The following is a 20,912-nucleotide window of genomic DNA, read 5'->3' as shown; positions in this document are numbered from 1 at the left end:
CACTGGGAAAACTGATGAGTGCTAGGATTTCCAGAGGTATGTGGCTCCCTGGAGTAAATGTCCTATGATACGGGATTTGGGTGTTCAGTTCCCTAAGACAGTTAAAAGTCAACATTCTATTAAACATCATCATCCCTGTTAAAAACCAACATTCTGCTTTTTCACATCAGTTTTGTGACTTTGGTAAGTGCAGACATACCTGGTTAGTCTCCTATAGCCACAGTAACAAATTACTACAAACTTGTTGGCTTAACACAAGGAAAACTTACTATCTCACAGTTCTCTAGGCCACAGTCCATATAAGCTGAGCTGAAACCAAGATGTTGGTAGTACCATGTTCTCTCTAGAAGCAATATGGGAGGACCTATTTCTTGACTCTTCCAGCTTGTGGTGACTTAAAGCATTCCCTGGCTTGTGGCTGCATCAGTCTAGCCTGCTTATCTGATCATACTGCCTTTACTGTATGTATGTGTGTGTTTTTGTGTGAAATGTACCTACCTCATCCTTTAACTTATAGAGGCTCTTGTGATGACACTAATGGCCCACCCAGATAATTCAGGACAGGAAGTCTTTAAGTTAATGATATCTTTAAAAACACTGTTTTTCCCCAAATGAGGTAACATTTATAGTTTCTAAGGATAAGGACTCAGTAGGTTTGGGACCACTATTTAGCTCACTACGTTAAGTTTGTAAATTTGACCCCCCAGCAGGGTATCCACTTGCAGTGGGATGACAAAATCAGGCTTCTAAATGAGAACTGCCTGCAATGAATTCCCTAAGGATTGAAGGTCATCCTGTTGGGCCATGTGGGCAACAGCCTGAAAGCTTCTCTAATTCATGTGCTCACACATCTCTCTGTGTCATTGCATGGCAGTGTTCCATATTTTCTTTCTTTTGAATTTCTACAGGAAATACCTTCCTTGGAGAACAAATGGTGGGTTAGAGAACAACAAGTAATTGAATGGAAATGGAATGCAACATATAAGCAAAATGTGGCTGAAGATAGGCTACAAAGATAGCTAAGGGCTTGATAATGGAAGATGTGAGACCTTAGATCAAATAAATTTTAGAAACCGCTCCCCCGCGAAAAAAAATCAGATCTCACTCAAGTTTGTGTTGGTGGTTCTGCCTTGATAAGAAGTATAATTGTAGCTTACATTTACCAAGCCCTACTTGCTAGACGTTGCTCTAAGCATTTATATGCCTTCATTTATCTGACCATTGCAACTATCCTTTACATTAGATAATAGTATTATTTTACATTGGGGAAAACAGAGGCACAGAGGCTTGAAGTAACTTACGCAAGATCACTTAGCTTGGAAGTGGTAGATTTGTAATATGAACTGAAGGAATCTGGTCTTAAAACTGATGCCCTGGACTTTAGTGCCACCATCTACAACCTAGTTTTTGTTCCTATGTATACTTACTTCCTTTTTCCTTTTTCCTTGATTTCCTTCTAGCTTACAGCTCTTCAAAGCTAAAAGTCATGTGTCCTCAGTGCTGGCAGCCACAGCAGCCCCACATATACAGTGATGTATACTTTGTGCCATCTGAGCGGCTGATTGATGCTCGTTTTGGTTTTATTTGTCACAAGGCTCCTGTCAGAGAGTAACCTAAGTTTCACTAAAGAGAAATCTGGGGCTAATAAAAGAAAACATTACAGACAACAGAGCGACTTTCCTATAGCAAGTAACAGCCTGCGTGATGTGTTTAGTCAGTTATTGGTGTACGGCTTCAGGACTGATAAAGAGGCATCTTAATTGAAGGCAGGCCTTCACAGGCCTATTTTGCACCTGACTTTCAAAACATGAGTGAATGTTGACAATCTTAGCTAGGAATAAAGGGAAGAATTGATGGTTTCATTTTACTTTTATCTATATTTAAATATTTTCTTTAATAGAATATTAAAAAAATGTTGATGTATGGAAGCAAAATTCTTCTAAGGTGTTTCTGCGTAGAAGGATTTAGAGGAATCCAGCAAGCAAGAAAGAGATGTTAAAAATTAGGATAAGTAGGCAATTTGAGTAAAATAGTTATATTTCATTTCCCTCAACAGTACAATGGAGCTGCAACCACAACAACATAGTTCACAAGTTTATAGAAATACTCTAGTGAGCAGAAATAAACACAGTGCCTATATGATCTTCGTTCCACAGTTGAAGTTATAGGAAAATGTGAGGGAACATTAGGCGATTTTGGTCTTTTAAAACCCACCAACACTCTGCTCATGAAAATCTTGTTTAAATTCATAGCTACAGAGTTTATTCATACAGTAATATCAAACATAATTTTGAAGCCAATGGAAGGAATAATAGCACAATTTCAATCAAAGAGAAAATGGGATCCCAGTGTTGGTAGATGCTATGTTCTATTCCATGTGCTCAATCAAGTATAGTAGCAGAAGGCAGTAAAGACTCCTGCCAGCTTCCCAGGCTCTGTGCTTTGAGAGGCCATCATATGATGGCAGTCCATATCAGAAGAATCTCTCTTCTGGGAGCTGTGGCCCATTTAAACCTGCAGAACCATAGCACATTTGACCAATTTCATCACCCTCCTGACATCATCATGGGCCAGAGGTTCTGCCCACTTCCTGCAGGAATCAAAGAAGAAAACTTGCTCTCTATCTCTGTCTCTGTCTCTCTCTCTCTGTCATATACACACACTGAGCTGCTCTCAACCACAGTAGAGTCTCAGATCTATCTTCCCACTTACCCAGTTTCCAAAATCCCAACAACACAATGACTAGAGGGTTAATATCAAGGACATTTTTCTGTTTAGAAGTCTTTATTCAGCATTTCATGATCTTTACAAAATTCCAGACTTTGCCAGCCACTACAGACTTCCATGTGTCTGCTATTATATCTTAAGCCTATTTATTCTAAGAATCCCAGTTTATATGTGTTTTATAAAACTTACAATGAAAAAATGCCACCTTTTTTGGGGTGTTTTGCCTTTTTACACAGCTTTGAGTATAATAACATGAAGTTTATTATACCAATTTCAAATGTTTGATACATTGAAATTAGCAAATCTTCACTATAATCAAGAAAATGCCTCATGAACAACTCTCCTACCCACCTCCATCCAGTGGCATCAGGCGATCTGCTTTCTGCCACTCTGGATTATCTTACATTGTCTAGAATTTGTATAAATAGAATTATGCACTATGCAGTCTTTTTTGGGAGTGGCGGGTATGGCTTTTTTTTTCTGCTCAGACATTCTAGGAAGAATGTAATATTATCTTACTGTGTTTTTTATTTGAATTTTCCTAATGGCTAAAGACATTGAGCCTTTTCTTCTTTTGTCACTGGTATATTAATATATTCTTGAGTGAATTGTCTTTGCAAATCGCTTGTCTATTTTGCAATTGGGTTGTCTATTATTTCAAAGCTAAAGAGTTTTGAAAGTTGTCTTTATTTTCTGAATACAAGTCCTTTTACACATATGTAGTTACAAATATTTTCTCTCAGTATGTAGTTTATCTTTTCATTGTCTGAACAGAGTCTTGAAAAGAACAGAGGTTTTAAATTTTTATAAAGTCCAGTTTTTCAATTTTTTCATTTAAATAGTGTGCTTTTGGTGTTTTATCTAAGAAATCTTTGCCTAAGTGAAAGTAAAAAAATTCTTATGTTTTTTTCTAAAAGTTTTATAATTCTTGATCTGGGGTCTGTGGTTCATTTTGTGTTGATTTTAGTATACATACAAGATACGGATTGATTTTTTTCCTGTTTTCTCCTTCATTTTAAGCCCAGAGTCATTTACTAGCCTCAGGTCACAAGGGAAATGAACACACCTTCTTGCACCTCTCTCTAATGTTAGCACATGTGAAGACTTGTCTTCTGTTCACTGCAATCATTTCAGTTGGATATGTGACCTGAAATTCACCTAGCTTTTGTTCCTAGGAAGGAAGATTAGCCAAGCATATATTTCAAAAGACATTACATTAAATAATGAACAAATCTGCCTGCGAGCATTTACTAATTGGGATAAATGTTGAAAGCAAGTTCAGAATAATAGCACGAGCAAAGTGTCATGTCTGGTTAAGCCTGCCCAAAGGGACCCTGTTGGGTGTGTCACATTCATAGACTGAGTCTCCCACAGCACCTATCTGTACTGCTGTCCTCTTTCTGGCCAGATTTCATATACCTCCCTGCCCCTGCCCACCCCCTGATTCTGATGGTCAGTTGTCTACTCCAACTCCATCATTTCAGCTTCTGGACAGCAGGATTACCACTTGGGCCAATGAACCCATGGATGGGTCACTATACTGACTCTCTCATTTGGCAGGCCCTATACCTCTGCTTCCGCCCAGTGGGCATCTAGGCAGCTGCTGCTGGATGCAGCTCAGATTCGATGTCCTAATACAATTTACATTTAGCCAAAGATTACTGAAAATTGGAATATGAGAAAACAGGCGAATTTGTGTTCAGGTGGCTAGAAACCATATTCCAGGACTTGAAAATAGGAATGCAACAACCACTCCAAATAATATGTGTGTGTGTGTGTGTGTGTGTGTGTGTGTGTGTGTGTATGTAAGAGTGAGTGTGCTTCTATAAAATATTGGGACTCTGGCCAATGCTAAGATAAGTCCATAAAACACATAAAGCTTGAATTCCTGGTAGACTTATTATGAAGATCCATAAAACTTTAGGGACCTTTTTTTTTTACCTGCATCTATGCTAAGCACTGCCTCTTCTTTCTTTGCATACTTTCCCTGGGCTGACACTGCACCTCTGTTCCTTTCCTCAGTTGGGAATTTCAGTCTCCCAGCTTTTCCGCAGAGAAGAGAAATAGCTTTGATATTATCACTGGCCCATAGAAATCAGCAAGCGATTTTCTGTGGCTGTTTAACAGATGGCTGGAGCCAACTTCCAGTTTGACTTATAGCAAGGGTATCAGGCACCGCTCTTGAGGAAGTATTAAAACTAACTTCCAGTATTTTATGTTTTCAAATTGGCAGTCATCAAAACTTTATGACTTGACCCACAGGAATTGGCAAGGGCTGGCCTGTTGTGCATATATGCTATGAAGTCAGCTTTCTTCCTCCAATTACTATTGCTACAGAAGCAATGATCAGAAATTAGGAGTGAGGTTGTTTGTGGAGGTAAGAAAAATATTGGCCACATGTGTGTGTGTCTGTGTCTGTGCTGGTAACAGAAGAACAAGGAAAAAGGAAAACCACCATCCAAAAATACCCACCCAGCATCCTGAAATAGTTAGGGATGCTTTCTTTTGTCTTAGGCATGTTTCTCTATTAAAGCACAATTGTCCCTGTAGCACAATACATTAAGTATAAAATCATGTAGTAGATCATTTCCTCAGGGACAAATGATGGAGAGAAGTACTCTTAGTTTGTAGGTCAAGTTATAAGAATGGTTTACATTTTTAGCACATGTTGGCAATTATAAAACTTTTTGCATATATTACCTCATTTGCTCCTCAGCACAATTATTTATGACATATAGGCAGGAATTATTATTTCTGTTTTACAGATGAGTGGTTGAGTTTAGAGATGTTAAGTGATTTTGCCCAAATTATAGTGAATAAAGGACACAGCCAAGATTCAAATATAGGTTCTCTTGACCTCAGAGCCTTTGTTTTATCTATTTAGCTCAGCTGAAAATTTGTGTTGGGGCAAGAAATAAGTCTAGAGTAAAGATAAGTGCATGAGAACCCCATAGAGGCCAGGGAAGGGTGAAGGGTAACAGTGTTTTAGGTCACCAGAAGCCTATTAGAAGTCAGTGTGGTTAAAATAAAGAACCGGGGACCCAGACTCTTGAGACATTATGGGCATACCTCCAGGCTTTTGGCCATACATCACTGACAAGCAGGGTTTGGGTTTTGTTTGGCTGACATGTGCAAGGTGACCATTCTCCCAAGGCAGTCTTTCTCTGAGTTGCTTAATACTGCAAATATAATGCCTGGTGACAGGAACTCCCAGGACGATTTTCTAATTTGGCTTTGAGATAGCTGCTTTGTTGGCAGTATTGCAATGTCTTATCTAAATAAAAAGATGCAATTTACTTGAGTTTACATCTAGAAATCCTTCTGGTTATACAGAATCCTTACCAGATGTAGAATCTCTTCTTACCCTTTATCCCGTCTCCTCTCTCAAAAACTAACCTAACATAATTTATTGTCTACAAACCGGATATTGAAGACAATAGTAAGACTTTTATATGGCACATACTGTGTCCGGAAAGCAGTAGAAAAGAATTGGAGCCTGAAAATGCAGGTGAGCAAGGAGTACTGCCTTTGTTTATTTTCTGTAAGGTCTCCCTATTCCTCTTACTGGTAGATAGTTTAAAACTTTCATTCTTGGATTCCTTGGCCCCCTAGGATGGAAGACCTAGGTGCCTAGGTTGTATCTGTCCAAAGCACTAGAGGAGTGCCTCTGGGCAGAAGCATCAGTCTGCCTTGGGACACCCTCTATCCTGGGCTACATGGACACTTCCTGTCTCTAGATGCTGTGGTTTCTGTACCATCTGTGGGGTTCAAGAATCTCTGGCAAGGCTGGCACCAGGAGGTGGACCACAGCATTGTGGCTTTTGGGGTTTTGTCACTCCCCTAGTGGGGAAGTTTCCAAATAGTAGAAAACCCTTCCTTCTCAGAACTTTGCAGAGATCTGTCTCTTTCCCAGGCTGAAAGAAACTTTTCCTCCCATCCTTGTTGTTTGTCAAAGGCACATTCACTCTGTCACCCTTTAGGGAACCATGACGTTTTATTCAAACCTTCCTGAGGCAAGAAAATGAAATGAATGGGGAGGGAAGTTTATAGAAAGGAAAAGCACAATTTAATAGTGCAATAAATCATTCTGCTGTAATGATATCATGTCTGCAAATTGAGATTTGTCCCTCTTAGAGAATTTTTGAAAATTCCACAGAAGAAAATGGAGTGAAATTCTTTTTCTACATAAACAGCACGAGTGTGCATATGTGTACACACATACAGATATACATGTACAATATGTGTATGTATGTGTATATGTTATATATACATAGCTTGCACATATACTTATATATCTGTATGTGTATGTATATACACATATGCACACACATATATGTATGTACAAGGTAGATACACAAGTATATGTACAGGATAAAAAGCATATGTACAAGGTATGTATATATACAAATGTTATATATACATATGTAAGTATATAATTTGCCTGTGTCAACCCAGTTTTACTTTCTAACCTTTTTTATTTCTTTTAATGCTTATACATAAAACATAATGTTTTGAAATATGCATATTCATACCTATTATCTCTATTTCTGTGAGTTCAACTTCTTTCTACATATACAAGTATATATACAATATATGTATGTATACATACCTTTACATATACTTTTATATCTACCTTGTACATATACTTTGTGTGTGTGTGTGTGTGTGTATATATGTTTATATACTATACACACAGATATATGTAGCTGTTAATGTGTGTATGTATATGTGTATGTCCTTTATTGGATCATAAATCTCTACTAAATTATTAAAATTTACTTTGTCTTTTGTTCTTACTTTTCAAAATCTTAATCCTTTTATTTTATTTGTGCTTATTTTTAATTGACAAATAAAGATTGAATATATTTATCACATTCACATACAACATAATGTTTTGAAATATGCATACATTGTGGAATGGTCACAGCAAGCTATTTACCATATGCATAACTTATATACTTACCATTTTGTTTGTGTGTGGTGAGAAGGCTTAAAATCTACTCCTTTAGCAATTTTCAAGTGTACAATTCACTGTTATTAACCACAGTCACCATGTTGTACAGTAGAGATCTTGGACTTTTTTCTCCTGCCCAATGGAAATTTTCTATCTTTTGACCAACATCTTCCAATGCTCTTACCCACCCATGGCAACATCTATTCTACTTTCTGCTTCTGTGAATTCAACTTCTTTAGATTCCATATATGAGCAATTGTGGTATTTACTGTTCTGTAGCTGACTTGTTTTACTTAATGTTCTCCAGTTTCATTCATGCTGTTACAAATGACTTTGCTTTTTTAATATAATTCTGAGTTCTATTATACATAAAGAAATAATAATACTTGGGAACATCATTAATTCTGCCTGCCACCTCAACTTACTTTCATCCATTCCAGTTTTATTTTAAATTTTGACCAGTTACAAGCTCTGTTTTTATGTATGTATGTGTGTATTTATTATAAAATTGTTGTTCATATACACATTGCCTTTGACAGAAACCTCAGCCAGTAACATTTGGTGCCTCCCTCAATGGGGGTTACTACGCTGGGCAGATAGAGGCATGTGATGTGGGGAGCATGATTCTGGCCTAGAAAAGCTGTCTATCAATTGTGATCACTGAGATAGGCTCCTGAGAACTCAGATTTCAGAAAAGTAAGTACTACCGGCAGAAAAAACTGAAAGCCAAGGTAAGTATTGAAAGAAATAAAACAAGGTTTGGAAGTAACACTGGCTTGAGACAGGCAAATTTGATAAGAAATGGAGAGTGGAGTTGCATTTTGTGTACCAGGGAACTTGAAGACCTCAGAAAATATGTCCTTGGAAATCCAAGAGTCTGTCTTGAAGCCTTTGGTCAACTAACAGTTGAGAGCATTTTATTCAAACCTGCCTTTCTCAGAGAAATCCAAGAAGGCTGATTCAGCTGCTGGAGTCTTTGGTATCAGAGTAGAATTTCCCCTCAGACAGGGCAAACAGTACTTAGATAAAAGGAAGAAAATATTAATTTGATATTCAGGGACCTGAGGAAGCCAGTGCTTTAGGAAGAAGGAGTCAAAGGAGTAGAGGGAACAGTAGGAAAGGAGACCTCAAGTCACAGCTAGAAGGAACCTCAGATTGTCTGCCTGGTCCTCTGACTTCATAGATCAGGAAATGGGCTCTAAGAGGAGAAGTGATGTATCCAAGGCCACGTGGTTTGTTAGTAGTGGGCTAGGATCAAAACCCAAGTGAAAAAAATACCTCTTCTTCTCCTTTTGCAAAATGTTTTCAACAGGGATTCCTGGCTTTTGTCTTAAGGATGGTGAAGTCATTTCTTCGTTTGTGGGGTAGAAAAACTTTACTACTTATTCAACTGACAGTACATAAGAACTCGAGTTTTGTGGTGGTTTATTATACTTGAAAAGTAACAGCAAATAAGAGCAATCAGTCATTACCTAGATTAAGTGACTCCCCCCCAAAAAAGGAAAAAAATTAAAAGAGCAAGCAGGATTGTGCTTAATTAATGCCATATTTTCCAAACCTTTCTCTGTGTTTTCTGGTATTTCTTAATGTTGTCTCATACATTTTTCTAGCTTTGGAGGAAAGCCAAGGCCTTTTTCTAAAGATTGATTCTCTGTCAGTGAGACTTCATTAAACCATATATTGAATTGCATTCCTGAATCCTCTCAGTTTGACTTTAACTACTTAAAGTTATAGTTCCCCTTTTAAAATCCAGTTCTTTTTAAAAAATATTCTTCTGAACTCTGACATTGCTGCTTAGGGCAAGCTTGATTCTAAATGACTAGACCCTGGTAAACACTTTCTTTCTTTTGAGGGTGTGAACATAGCAGTTAAATTATTAGAAAATTACTTTCAAGAAGGTCAAATATTTAAAGAAAATGAAATAGCAGGATTTTAACATGAAAATATGTACCCTATGATATGCATTAAAATTCCCTAGTAATCATCTGTCAACTTGGTAGATTTTACTATTCACAAAAATTGTCTGTGCTTCATAAGTTAATAGAAGCCAATGGCCTTTTCCAGTAGTATAGCAGTTGCAATTTTCTGCATATTATGAGACTGTTCTGGCTCCGCAGAAACAGGAAAGAGTTAATGGGATCAAAGCAATACTAGAAAATGTAGTTATTCTGATATAATTTCCAAAATTTAGCAATCCTGAAATCTTTGGATTTCTTTAAATCAACACAGAGCTCTTGGGGTATTTTAACGCATTCACTCAGCCAGATTCCCTAGTGTGGCTTTGAAGCTATAAAGGTTCTGGGAGAACAAAACTGAGAAGAGTCCAATAATTTCAATGCATACGTAAGAGAGCTACTCATCAAAATTAAAAGGTACCTTAACAAAATTTTTCTTGGCCTGGGGGTCAGAAGTTCCCCCAACTCGCTGTGCAGCATGGATGAACCTACTGCTAAATCTTTCTGTTCTTTAGTTCCTGCACTTGTGAGACGGCAAGAATGAAAGAACTTCCTTCGTATGGTTGTTGGCATTGGATGAGCTAAGGTAGGATGGGTAAAATACTTGGAAGATGCAGGAGAAAAATCAGTGCTGAACAGACCTTATCACTACGTAGGATAATGTAGAGCAACATCCTTCCTTCCTTAGGAATGCAATGTCAGCATCTCCAACCAGCTGAGAATACAGCCAATTTCTCAAGTGTCTACTGGTGATAAAATTCATTTAGTGGTAGTGGCTGGCATTTCTTATTTAAACAAATCGGAACAGAATAGAGCATAAAATACCAGAGAACGTTAGATATTCTAAGTATGGTTTAGTGCTACTTTTCAGTGTTACTTACCTATATATGTTTTAGGGATAATAGATTGACATGAAAAAGTAATTTTTCTTCTAATCATGCTCCCAATTTTGAAGTCACTGGATTATATGGTACCTAAAGATTCCTCTTCTCTCTACTGGTCTAAAATTCTGTTAAAAAGCAGAAGTTTTGCACAGTAGAGGGCCCTGGAGACAAAACCAGGAGACTCTACTGGACCTGGTTTTTCCTTGTTGAAATAATTTCTCTGTACCTGAGTTTTCTCCTGTGTGAAATGTGGATAACAGTACCTGGCCCGGTGCAGTGGCTCACACCTGTAACCTCAGCCCTTTGGGAGGCCAAGGTGGATGGATCACTTGAGGTGAGGAGTTCAGGAGCAGCCTGGCCAAGATGGTGAAACCCCATCTCTACTAAAAATACAAAAAATTAGTGGGCATGGTGCGGGCACCTACACTCCCAGCTACTGTGGAGGCTGAGGCAGAAGAATCACTTGAACCTGGGAGGCAGAGGTTGCAGTGAGCTGAGATCGCTCCACTGCACTCCAGCCTAGGCAACAAGAATAAAACTTCATCTCAAAAAAGAAAACAAAAGTACCTGTCTGTCATAAGCCTACCACAGAACTAGATGAGGCAATGTATGTAAACTATATATTATTTTGAAATACAAATTTTTAGCACAGTTTTATTCATTCTGCATTTCTGAGCACGGAAATTCTTTTGCTTAATAAATCTCGTTCCTGCATTCCCTTATTTCCTCCCTCTGTCTTTCCTTTCATCTGTCCCTCTGCCTGAAACACTGTTCCCAGTTTTACTCATTTTATTCCTCCTTTGCAACTTAACTCAGACACCATTTCTCTCATGTCACCCCAAGTGTCTATATCTCTTTTCACTTAACACACTTTAAAATAAAATCTGTGAATGTGCCTGACACTGTCATTAGACCATCATACTTCCCAACTTTGTATAGACTGTTTAAATCCCAAAACTTTGTGGAGCATCTGCACCTACTAGGCACTCTAAAACAGTGGCTAAGCTGAACTAAACCAGTCTCCTGCTTTCACATCTGTTTCTTTCTCCATCTTCACTCTTGTTCTCTTACACCCCCTTTCAATATATTCTCTTATCTTTCCTACCTCCTATCCCATTTCTACCATGTATGTGGTATAAATAATAGCTATTGAGCAGCAGCAGCGACCTCTTGATCTTAAAATTGCAGCATCTCCAGGGGAGGCTATCATAAAAGTGGATTCAGAAAGGGAAAGCAGTAATTGTAGAAGCGATATAATGACCAGAAGAGAAAGGTGATAATGTTAAGTTACTCATATGTTGTGACATTTAGCTAGGCAGCAATACATGAGTGTACAGAGGTAGGAGAACCCGGGGAAAACTTGAGGCCTAGAGGTGATTAGCAGAAGAGACCAACTGGTCCAGCCCTCTGAGCCTTTTCCTCATCTTCCCATTGCCCTAGGCAGAGACAAGGTTACTGGGATCACCATGGTACCCGATTATGCTCCTTCCTCTGCACTCTAAAAGGGAGGTCCCGGCAGCTTGATGATCCTCTGTCATTACCCAATTGTCTTGACCCGAAAACTTCCAGTTCTCAATCCCGCGTGTAAAGAATTCACAAATCCAATCTCCAGGAGGCCATGATACTGCAACAAAGAAATCAATAAAGCCTGGGCACAATAACAGACACTTCTTCAAACTCTGAGTCCGATCAGATAGTTACACCAGTCTTCTGGCTGTTGAATGTTTTTCTGCCTGTCACTGCCAAGTTGCTGGGTTGAGTTATCGGGAAACTGGTAACAGTCACCTTCGCACTGCTGTTAGCAGAATTCTGAGAGAACAGGTTAGGAAAATATCTGGTTTGTCTCCCTTGTATTTATCTGTTTATTCATGCATGGAGATTTGTTCCAGGAGTAACTGAAGCATATAATTCTAAGTTCCAATAAATCGAAAATTGCTCCTGCTGAGATTTTGACAAGTTATTTTCCCGCTGGGGTTTACTCCAGACTTTCTCATCTTTCCCAGAATATTTAAAGTGGCTTGCACTGTGTCAGATACACTGTAAACAATTGTCAATGTTAAAGCATCAAGGTAGGCTCTGCATGCTTTTAAAGCTCCAGGCCACCCAATTTGCTAGTTAGTATGTATTACCAATTACAGTGCTTTGTCTGCCAACGCTTCTAAAAGCTGCGATAATAATAATGGTACCATGGAATGCCTGTCCTCTTGAATGAACCTTCACTTGCCTTACAGATGACAGAAGCCGAGAGCAAATGCCTTGCTGTCATTCACCTGGAGTCACATCTGAGCTCTTTCCCGTGCAGGTTACAAAGCGTTTTCACATGTGCTGTCTTGTTTAACCCTCACAACAAAATGATACATCCTCGTGAGTGTATTATTGTTCTCGTTGTACAAAAGAATAAACGGCATGCCCAAGCAGTGGATGTAGAAAGAGGCAAGGACAATGATCAGGTCATCTGGCCTAAATCTGGTGCTCTCTTTACTATCTTACAACACGGGGCACGGTTCTTGTGGTCTTTCCAAAGCCACAATCAGTTTCTTTCATGTTAAGAGAACTCTAGTTTTGTTTTCCCTTCCAAGTGCCTGTCTCTGTGCAAGGAATTATGATTGGTCCTCGTTATCACTCTAGGAGTAGCTATGGTACCACAGTACGGTTCAAGCCACCGCGACATAACTGACAATCTTTTGAGGACTTCTCAGAGTATAAAAGAGAACATAATGAGAAAGACTTTTTTCTCCCCACTGCCCATCTTGACTCCTGCTTGAGACATTGCCATGTGATGTGTGGAACCGCAGCTGGCTGTTTTGTGGCCATGTGTGTGGACATTTCTGGCAAAAGCAAGGCGGCTTTCTGAAAAGACGGAAACCGCCTGCATCCACGATGGCAGCAGTGAGTTTCCAAACCAACATCTGCCTTTGGATTTCTTGTTAAGTAGACCAATACTTGTTGATGTTTTATGTCATGTTAATCAGATGTTCTGTTACTTATGCTTGATTACATCCTAACTGATGCACAGCTATTCTGCACCTGCTCTGCTCTTGAGACCCTGATGAGTAGGTTGTCTAACATTCTTGTGCCGAAGCTTGTGCCATTGCTCCTAACTCAAGCAGGTGCTTTGACTTACCTTTAAAACTTTCACTATCCCTCTTTTGAAATAGCAGCTTCCCTTAAAGAAAATATGTAACACTCTATGCTAAGAGGTGTCTCAGTTACCCTACACCTTTTCCCTGTTCCAACCTGCTGACCTGTGTACAGATCAGTGTGTGTTACTCTTTATTTTCTACCTGCCCCCTTCCCCTTCCCTTTCACAGGTTTATGTGCACAGAATAAACAGCCAGATGAAAACAGTACCAAAATGTTATCTGTGATAAGATGTTAGTTATATTTTTTCTTTACGTTTAGATTTTCTAAATATTCTATAATAAATTGTTCTATTATTGTCGAAGAAATCATAATTGAAGAAAAAAGCAATTTATAAGTGAATTTACATTAATATTTTCTTAAATAGTACACTTTCTGTTTAACGCAGTTAAAAATAATGTGATTTCTAAAAAACATTTACACACAATTTTTCAACAGTATATCTGTTGCTGCTCTACTTTGGTTGTTTATCCTCTGCAAATCTCATGTGGAAGTCTGATCTTCAGGGTTGCAGTTGGGGCCTAATGGGAGGTGTTTGGGTGGTGGGGGTGGATCCTTTATGAATGCATTAATGCCCTGGGGTGGGGAAGTGAATGAGTTCTCATTGTGTTAGTTACTGATCGAGAGCCGGTTGTTAAAGAGAACCTGGTGCTACCCGCTCTGTCTTGCTGCTTCTCTTGCCGTGTGATCCCGGCACACAGTGGCTCTGCTTTCCCTTCCACCACCATCAGTGGAAGTAACCTGAGGTTCTCACCATATGCAGTTGCCCAATCTTGGACTTTCCAGCCATCAGAACTGTGAGCCAAATAAACTTTATTTCTCTATAAATCACCCAGCTTCAGGCAGGCATTCCTTTATAGCAAAATAAACGAAATAAAACAATTGCCTAAGACAATGTATAGTTAATTCTTTAAAAATTAAAAATACTCATATTACAGTAAATAGGGAAAGAGTCCTCTCATTGTGAAGCCCCTGAGGTTACTGCAGGGGAAGGCCCTACCTGTGGGCTGCTTCTGGGTCATTCCAAGTCAGCAAGAGAACTTGGGCTTGAGGTTCTTCTTCAAACTGCAATATAGTGCAGTTGGGCTACATCAAAAATAGGTAAAAAAAAAAAAAATGCACCATGTTATTTTTGATGACAGTAAGTCTAGGGAAGGAGAATGAGTCTAGGGAGGATGATTTGAGAGAAATTTGCTTGGTAAATGGGGTATAGTAGGTTGGCCACATTTGACTGAATAATTGAGGAAACCTCTCTCGGGCAATGACATGGTTGATTGTCAAGAAGTGAATTACAAGAAGGTTTAATCCAAGTAAGGATCTGGAGGCAGTGTTGTGGGTGAAGGAATAGCAAATACAAAGGCTGTCAGACAGGAAAGACCTTGACACAGACAGTAAACAAAAAGCAGGCAGTGGCCATATGGATGAAGCTTCGGGGGAAGGGCAGAGAAGGAGAAGAGGAGAGGAGCTTACCAGTAGATTTGGGGCATTTAAATTATCAGGGACTGCCAGGCTCAGAGTCTCAAAAGAAGTTAAGCTGTGGCAAAAAGAAATTAGACTCCCTAGAAATGAAAGCTTTAATAAAATGAGAAAGTATAAACGTGAAATGATGCCTCACAATCCTGTGATGGGTGAGTTGTGTCTATGGTAAAAAAGAACAAAGAAAAAGTTCACAAACATTTTGGAGGCTGATAATGTTGTCTTGAAGTGGCATTTAAAGAAAATTCAACCAGTGTGGCCTGGTAACCATGGCTGCAGTGACTATGATAATTTAGGCAAATACAGGATTCCTTGATTTATCAGCAGAAATAAATTACCTACGCATCCTTAGCCAGCATGGCTAAATCTTTTATTTTCAGGTGGACCCATTGCTATTGAGGTTATACCTCACATTTCATGTTCAAAATTAAGAGTTTTCTGATTTTCAAAAGTAGCTGTCAGTTTATTGCAGTAAGTTTTCAGTAGCTTTGTCTGTGGACAAAGCCTAAGTGCTGTTTAGAAGAAACACATATTCATTAGTCTTTGCTTGAAGAAAGTTTCCCAATCTAAAATCATTCAAGTATATGCTTGCCGCTTCTGCTTTAAATCAAACAAACCTCACGAGAAGGCTGGAGGACTGAAATTCACATATCCTCAACATGCTAGCAGGATGCTGAGATTCAGCTCACAAATAATTCCCAGGGAAAGACTAAGTTTGGATCAATAAAATTCAGTTGTTTGGATGATAGAGGTTTGAAAAACATGCATTTGACCTCAAGAACCGATGTGATTCAAATAGAAAAGTAAAATACGAACTTTTTGACTCAATCATATTGGTAAATATCCAAAAAAACATAATGAGTAAGATCAAAGTAATTGGGAATATTACCCCATGGGATTATTAAGTGGCCAACTGGCTCTTCCTTGGTGACATTTCTTGTCTTGTGCCTTTTGAAATTTCAGTGTAACATCCTTGACATGGATGATATCATTGGCATAGATAAAATGCCTTCCAATCTTAAGAGTCTACTTGATCAGAGATTTAGCAGGAGGAACACACATGTGATTTAAACTCTATCAAATCAATTTTCAGTGGAATCTTCCTACTAAATATGTGTGAAGCCTTATAAGTTTGCTCAGTTGTTTAATACCTTGTACCAAAGACCTTCCTTTCCTGCTAAGATACATAGTTTCTAGAAGTTAATTCCATTACATCATGGCTATTCATGTAGTAAACTGGCTGCTACCTCTGTGATTTTAAAAAAGACCATCTTAAAACTGTCTTCGATACTTATCCAGTTAGGTTTCATGAATCATCAAGGTGGGGGGATGTCTGGATAGCCTCGAGTGTTGTGAATTTCCTTTTTCTTTACTTAGGCTAGATTTTTACGCATTAGTTTTACACTGACAACATTTTTATGTTGTTAAATGCTGTAATTAGAAGTCCAAAAAGTTATTTTAATGAGTTGGCTAAAAATTTATGCCCTTAAAGCCAGGAAATCCCAAATGTGTCCATATTGTGCATGTTGTATTTCAGATTAGTAGTTTCGGCTTCTAAATTTGTATTCTCATTATGGGGTGTATAAATGAGGGGGATTTTCATGTAGGTTTCTTGTTTTGTTTTGCTTTTAGCATTTAATGTGTTTGAATTGTCTTCTAACTACCTTGTCTTAAAATAACTCTGGATGTTTGGACAGGTGGTTATACTCTGTTAATCACACAAAGAAAGTTGAAGCTATTTTAAAGCAAGTTATTCCCACTATGGTAATACTGTTGAAGTCTTCTACAATACAGAAGGCTTCTACTTCTGTTTTATCAACTCGGCCTTTCTCTAAAAGTGTCATCATAGTATCTATGTAGAGTTGATGCAATGTCTTTAAATAGTTCTAGATTTCTTGGGATATCACCATCTGGAACTTGGATCTTCTACACAGGCAAAGAATTAGCCCTCACTCCCCCTGTCCTCTGAGGTTTATATAATATCCACAATTATATCATTTTGTGCAAAGCACCAACTTATAGAGCAAAGCATGTGGTTTCAGGAAAGCATGAGGTTTCAGGTTTGAAAGGAATTTTTAGCACAGTTTTTTGTTTTGTTTTGTTTTGTTTGTTTGTTTGTTTGTTTGTTTTGAGATGGAATCTCACTCTGTCATCCAGGCTGGAGTGCAGTGGTACAATCTTGGCTCACTGTAACCTCCACCTCCTGGGTTCAAGCGATTCTCCTGCTTCAGTCTCCTGGGTAGCTGGGATTACAGGTGTGAGCCACCACGCTCAGTCGAGGCAATTTTTAAGAATCTAATTTTGAAGTAATTATATCTTTACAGGAAGTTGCAAAAATAGTACAGAGAGGTCCAAGTTCATTTATTTTGACTACTCACCTGGCCCTGAAAGAATTTACACATTTAGAAGTGAAGAAATTAGGTTCTTAAGACTTACCCATCAGGATCTGAAGAATAAAGGCACCCAAATCAAAGGACCAACTTACTAGCAAGTAAGGAGGTGAAGAAGGGAAGAGCAGTGACCCAACAAATGAAATCCTCATTCAAAATGACTTTGATCCAAGGGACATGTAACAATGGGATGAATACTTACAAATGTGTGACTTCTTTTAATTCCAGAATTAGGTTGAAAGAGGTGTTTAGACAATCACCTGGGCTTTTAAATCAGTGCTAGTTTCAAATGCTGGCTCTGTTGATTACTATAAAATCCCGAGATGGTAAATGATCTCTCTGTGTCTTTGTTACCTCCACTGTGGAAGAGCAATAATAATACCTTTCTCAGATGATTGGGAAAGAATTAAAATTGTTTAATATGCATAAAGAAGGCATTTAGCATAGTATTCAAGCAAGTGCTCAATATATTTTATTTAAAGATATTATTACCTTTTCATTTCTGAATATTCAAATACAGCCACTTTTTGTTATTTGCAGTAGTTTATAAAGTCACTATGAACACTGAATTAGCAAATATTGAACTATTACTCCAAGAGGAAATATAGGGTTACTTTCCTACAAACTGCTGATCACAACATTTTTTTTGTCAACCAATCAGTATCTAACCTTGTTTTATACATGTTTCTGTATAAAGATATTGCGTGCATTGATTAATGGTGAACTCATTGCTAACAGCACTATAGCTCATGTCAGAATAAATCTTATCTAATAAATATATTTTCTCTAACACAGTCTTCTTAGGAACCCTAGCCAGTACTTCCACATTATGCTTGGAGGACATTTTAGACAATGAAATCACCAAGAAAAAGCAAAAAAAAAAAAAAAAAAAAAAAAAAAAAAGTGAAAAATGTGGCCCTAAATAGACTGCAGAAAGCACACTTATCTGCAGTATGAGAGTACAAAGTGGAGCATGGCTTCGTTCAACCTCAGCTGGGAACTTGTGCAATGGGGGACTAAGAGTTTTCTCCACTTTGTATAGATGTATATCCAAAAATGACTGTGAAAATGATGCAAGTATGGGTTTTGGGATTACAAATACATTTTAGTGAATAGGCAAATTCAGAAATATGAAATCTGTGAATAACTATGATCTACTGTTGTAGTTTTTTTGCCAGCCTCAATAAATTCTTGTGTTGAATCCTGAAAACATAAGTGAACTTGATTAGAGTGTTATGTTTTGAGACTGGTTTTTATGTGTGTCTTAGAAAATCAAGACCTGACCATGTTTCTGCTCCTATTCTCCCTCTCCATTCACTCAAGTTCTGCTCTGGACTCATGTGCCTGGTTGAGGTCCCTGAACATGGCAGGGTCCCTTGTGCCTTTGGGCTGTTCTCCATAGGGTTCCTGCTGTCTATGATGGGACAGCGCAGAGCCACTAAGCCTGAAGGCTCTGGAATCCCACTGCCTGGGTGTGACACTCAGCTCAGCCACTTATAACAAACACATGTGACCTGGAGCAAGTCCTGTAACTTCTTTGGCTACAGTTTCATCTTCTATAAAATTGTGATAAGATCTTTTACCTCAGAGGATGTTGTGAAAATTAAGGAGATTATGTCTTCAAAACACTTTCTAAAGTGCCTGGCACATTCTATAGGATCATTCTGGGGTTTTCTGCCTGGTCAGATTCTATTTGAAGCCAACCTCAATAACACTTCTTTAGCGAACACATTGCTGATTCTCCAGGCACAACTACTCATTTTCCCCTGTGCTCCTCAATAACTTTAGTGCATAACATCCACATCATTTGAAGATACAATGCATTGCTATCAAGCCTCCTTCCCTAGGCACCTGTGAACTTCCTGATGGATCTTTTCAATCTTTACTTCCCTACTGTCCATCAGGGAGCCAGACACACAGTAGGTGCTCAACAGTTGCTAGATATATGAGTTAATATATAAATACACATTTATAATTACAACTCATAAAAAGTAATGGCTTGAACAGTTGGAAGGAAAACTGTTGAGCAAATATAAAATATCTGCTCCTTTTTGAATTTAAAACATAGATATTACATAATGTTAATTTAAGATTAAACAATTACAACAAATTATGTATTTTATATCCCAACTCTGCAGTATAGGGTTTCTCAAAGTGTAACTACCTGGAAAGTTTGTGAATTTTGTAGGTTCCTAAAATCTACCCCATTTCTACTGAATATACATCGTGTTTAACAAGCTGTCTGCTTGAGGCTTGGTCATCACTCTTGTGGCAGCTGCTCAAACTTTTCAGGGTAATCTTCTGAAACACTGGGGTGCATTAGGATGTAAGGGCTGTGGTGTGGGCAGGGACCATGTATGTTTTGCTCAATATTCTGCCCTCTTATTTGAACTAGTATGCAACACAGAGCACAATAACTAGTTATTAGTTAAACAAACGAATAAATAATGCAAATAAGAAGGAAGTTTGTAATCTCCATAAACACTTTGGATTGTATTACCGAAGTGGAGTTCCAAACCCTCCTATTCTCAGACTTCAGTGTGGGTAACAATCCTTATTTAAAAGAAAGCTCCAAGACTCAATTCTCTGAAGATTCTGATTCAGTAGGTTTAGGGGGTAGGGCTGGAAGTCTCCATTTTTAACATGATCCTAGGTGATTCCAAGCAACGTGATCATTGTTACATACTTTGAAAAATGCAGTACATCATCCAAGCAATGGCCCAACAACCGAATCAAGTGTCAACAAAACCATGGTGTGTGGCTCAGTTGTGGTGTACATAGATATCAATGCACAGAGGAGTTTGTACGTAGTATTTAATATTTGTGTTAATCAGGGTTCTTTAGAAGGACAGAACTAATAGGATAGATGTATTTATAAAGGGGAGTTTATTAAGGAGTATCGACTCACATGATCACAAGGTGAGATTTCAAGTAGGTTGTCTACAAGCTGAGGAGCAAGGAAGCCAGTCCTTTTCCTCCTCAAAAGTAGGAAAACCAGCAGTGTAACCTTCAGTCTGTGGCTGAAGGTCTGAGAGCCCTTAGCAAACCACTGGTGTAATTCCAAGAGTTCAAAAGCTGAAGAACTTGGAGTCTGATGTTCAAGGGCAGGGGGCATCCAGCATCATAAACTTAAAGCACCAGTGTTGATTGGAAAACTTGGTACACCCACCGGCTGCTCTGCTTGCTACTTTCCAGGCATTTAAAGGAGAACAGTCCTGTGGGATGAGTACAGGTGGTGTGTAAAAACTAGAAGAGCTCCTGTATTGGCAGCAATGGGAAGGGGGAAGCAGAAAAAACAGATGGAAGTTTACTGCCTCTGGGCTGCACTTACCACAAAGTAATTCATATGCACTTTTGCCTTTATCTGCAGCTTCGAATGTTGGCA

This window comes from Saimiri boliviensis, chromosome 16 (genome assembly GCF_048565385.1).
Source record: "Saimiri boliviensis isolate mSaiBol1 chromosome 16, mSaiBol1.pri, whole genome shotgun sequence".
Taxonomy (NCBI): domain Eukaryota; kingdom Metazoa; phylum Chordata; class Mammalia; order Primates; family Cebidae; genus Saimiri; species Saimiri boliviensis.
Note: the sequence above shows the minus strand (reverse complement) of the source record.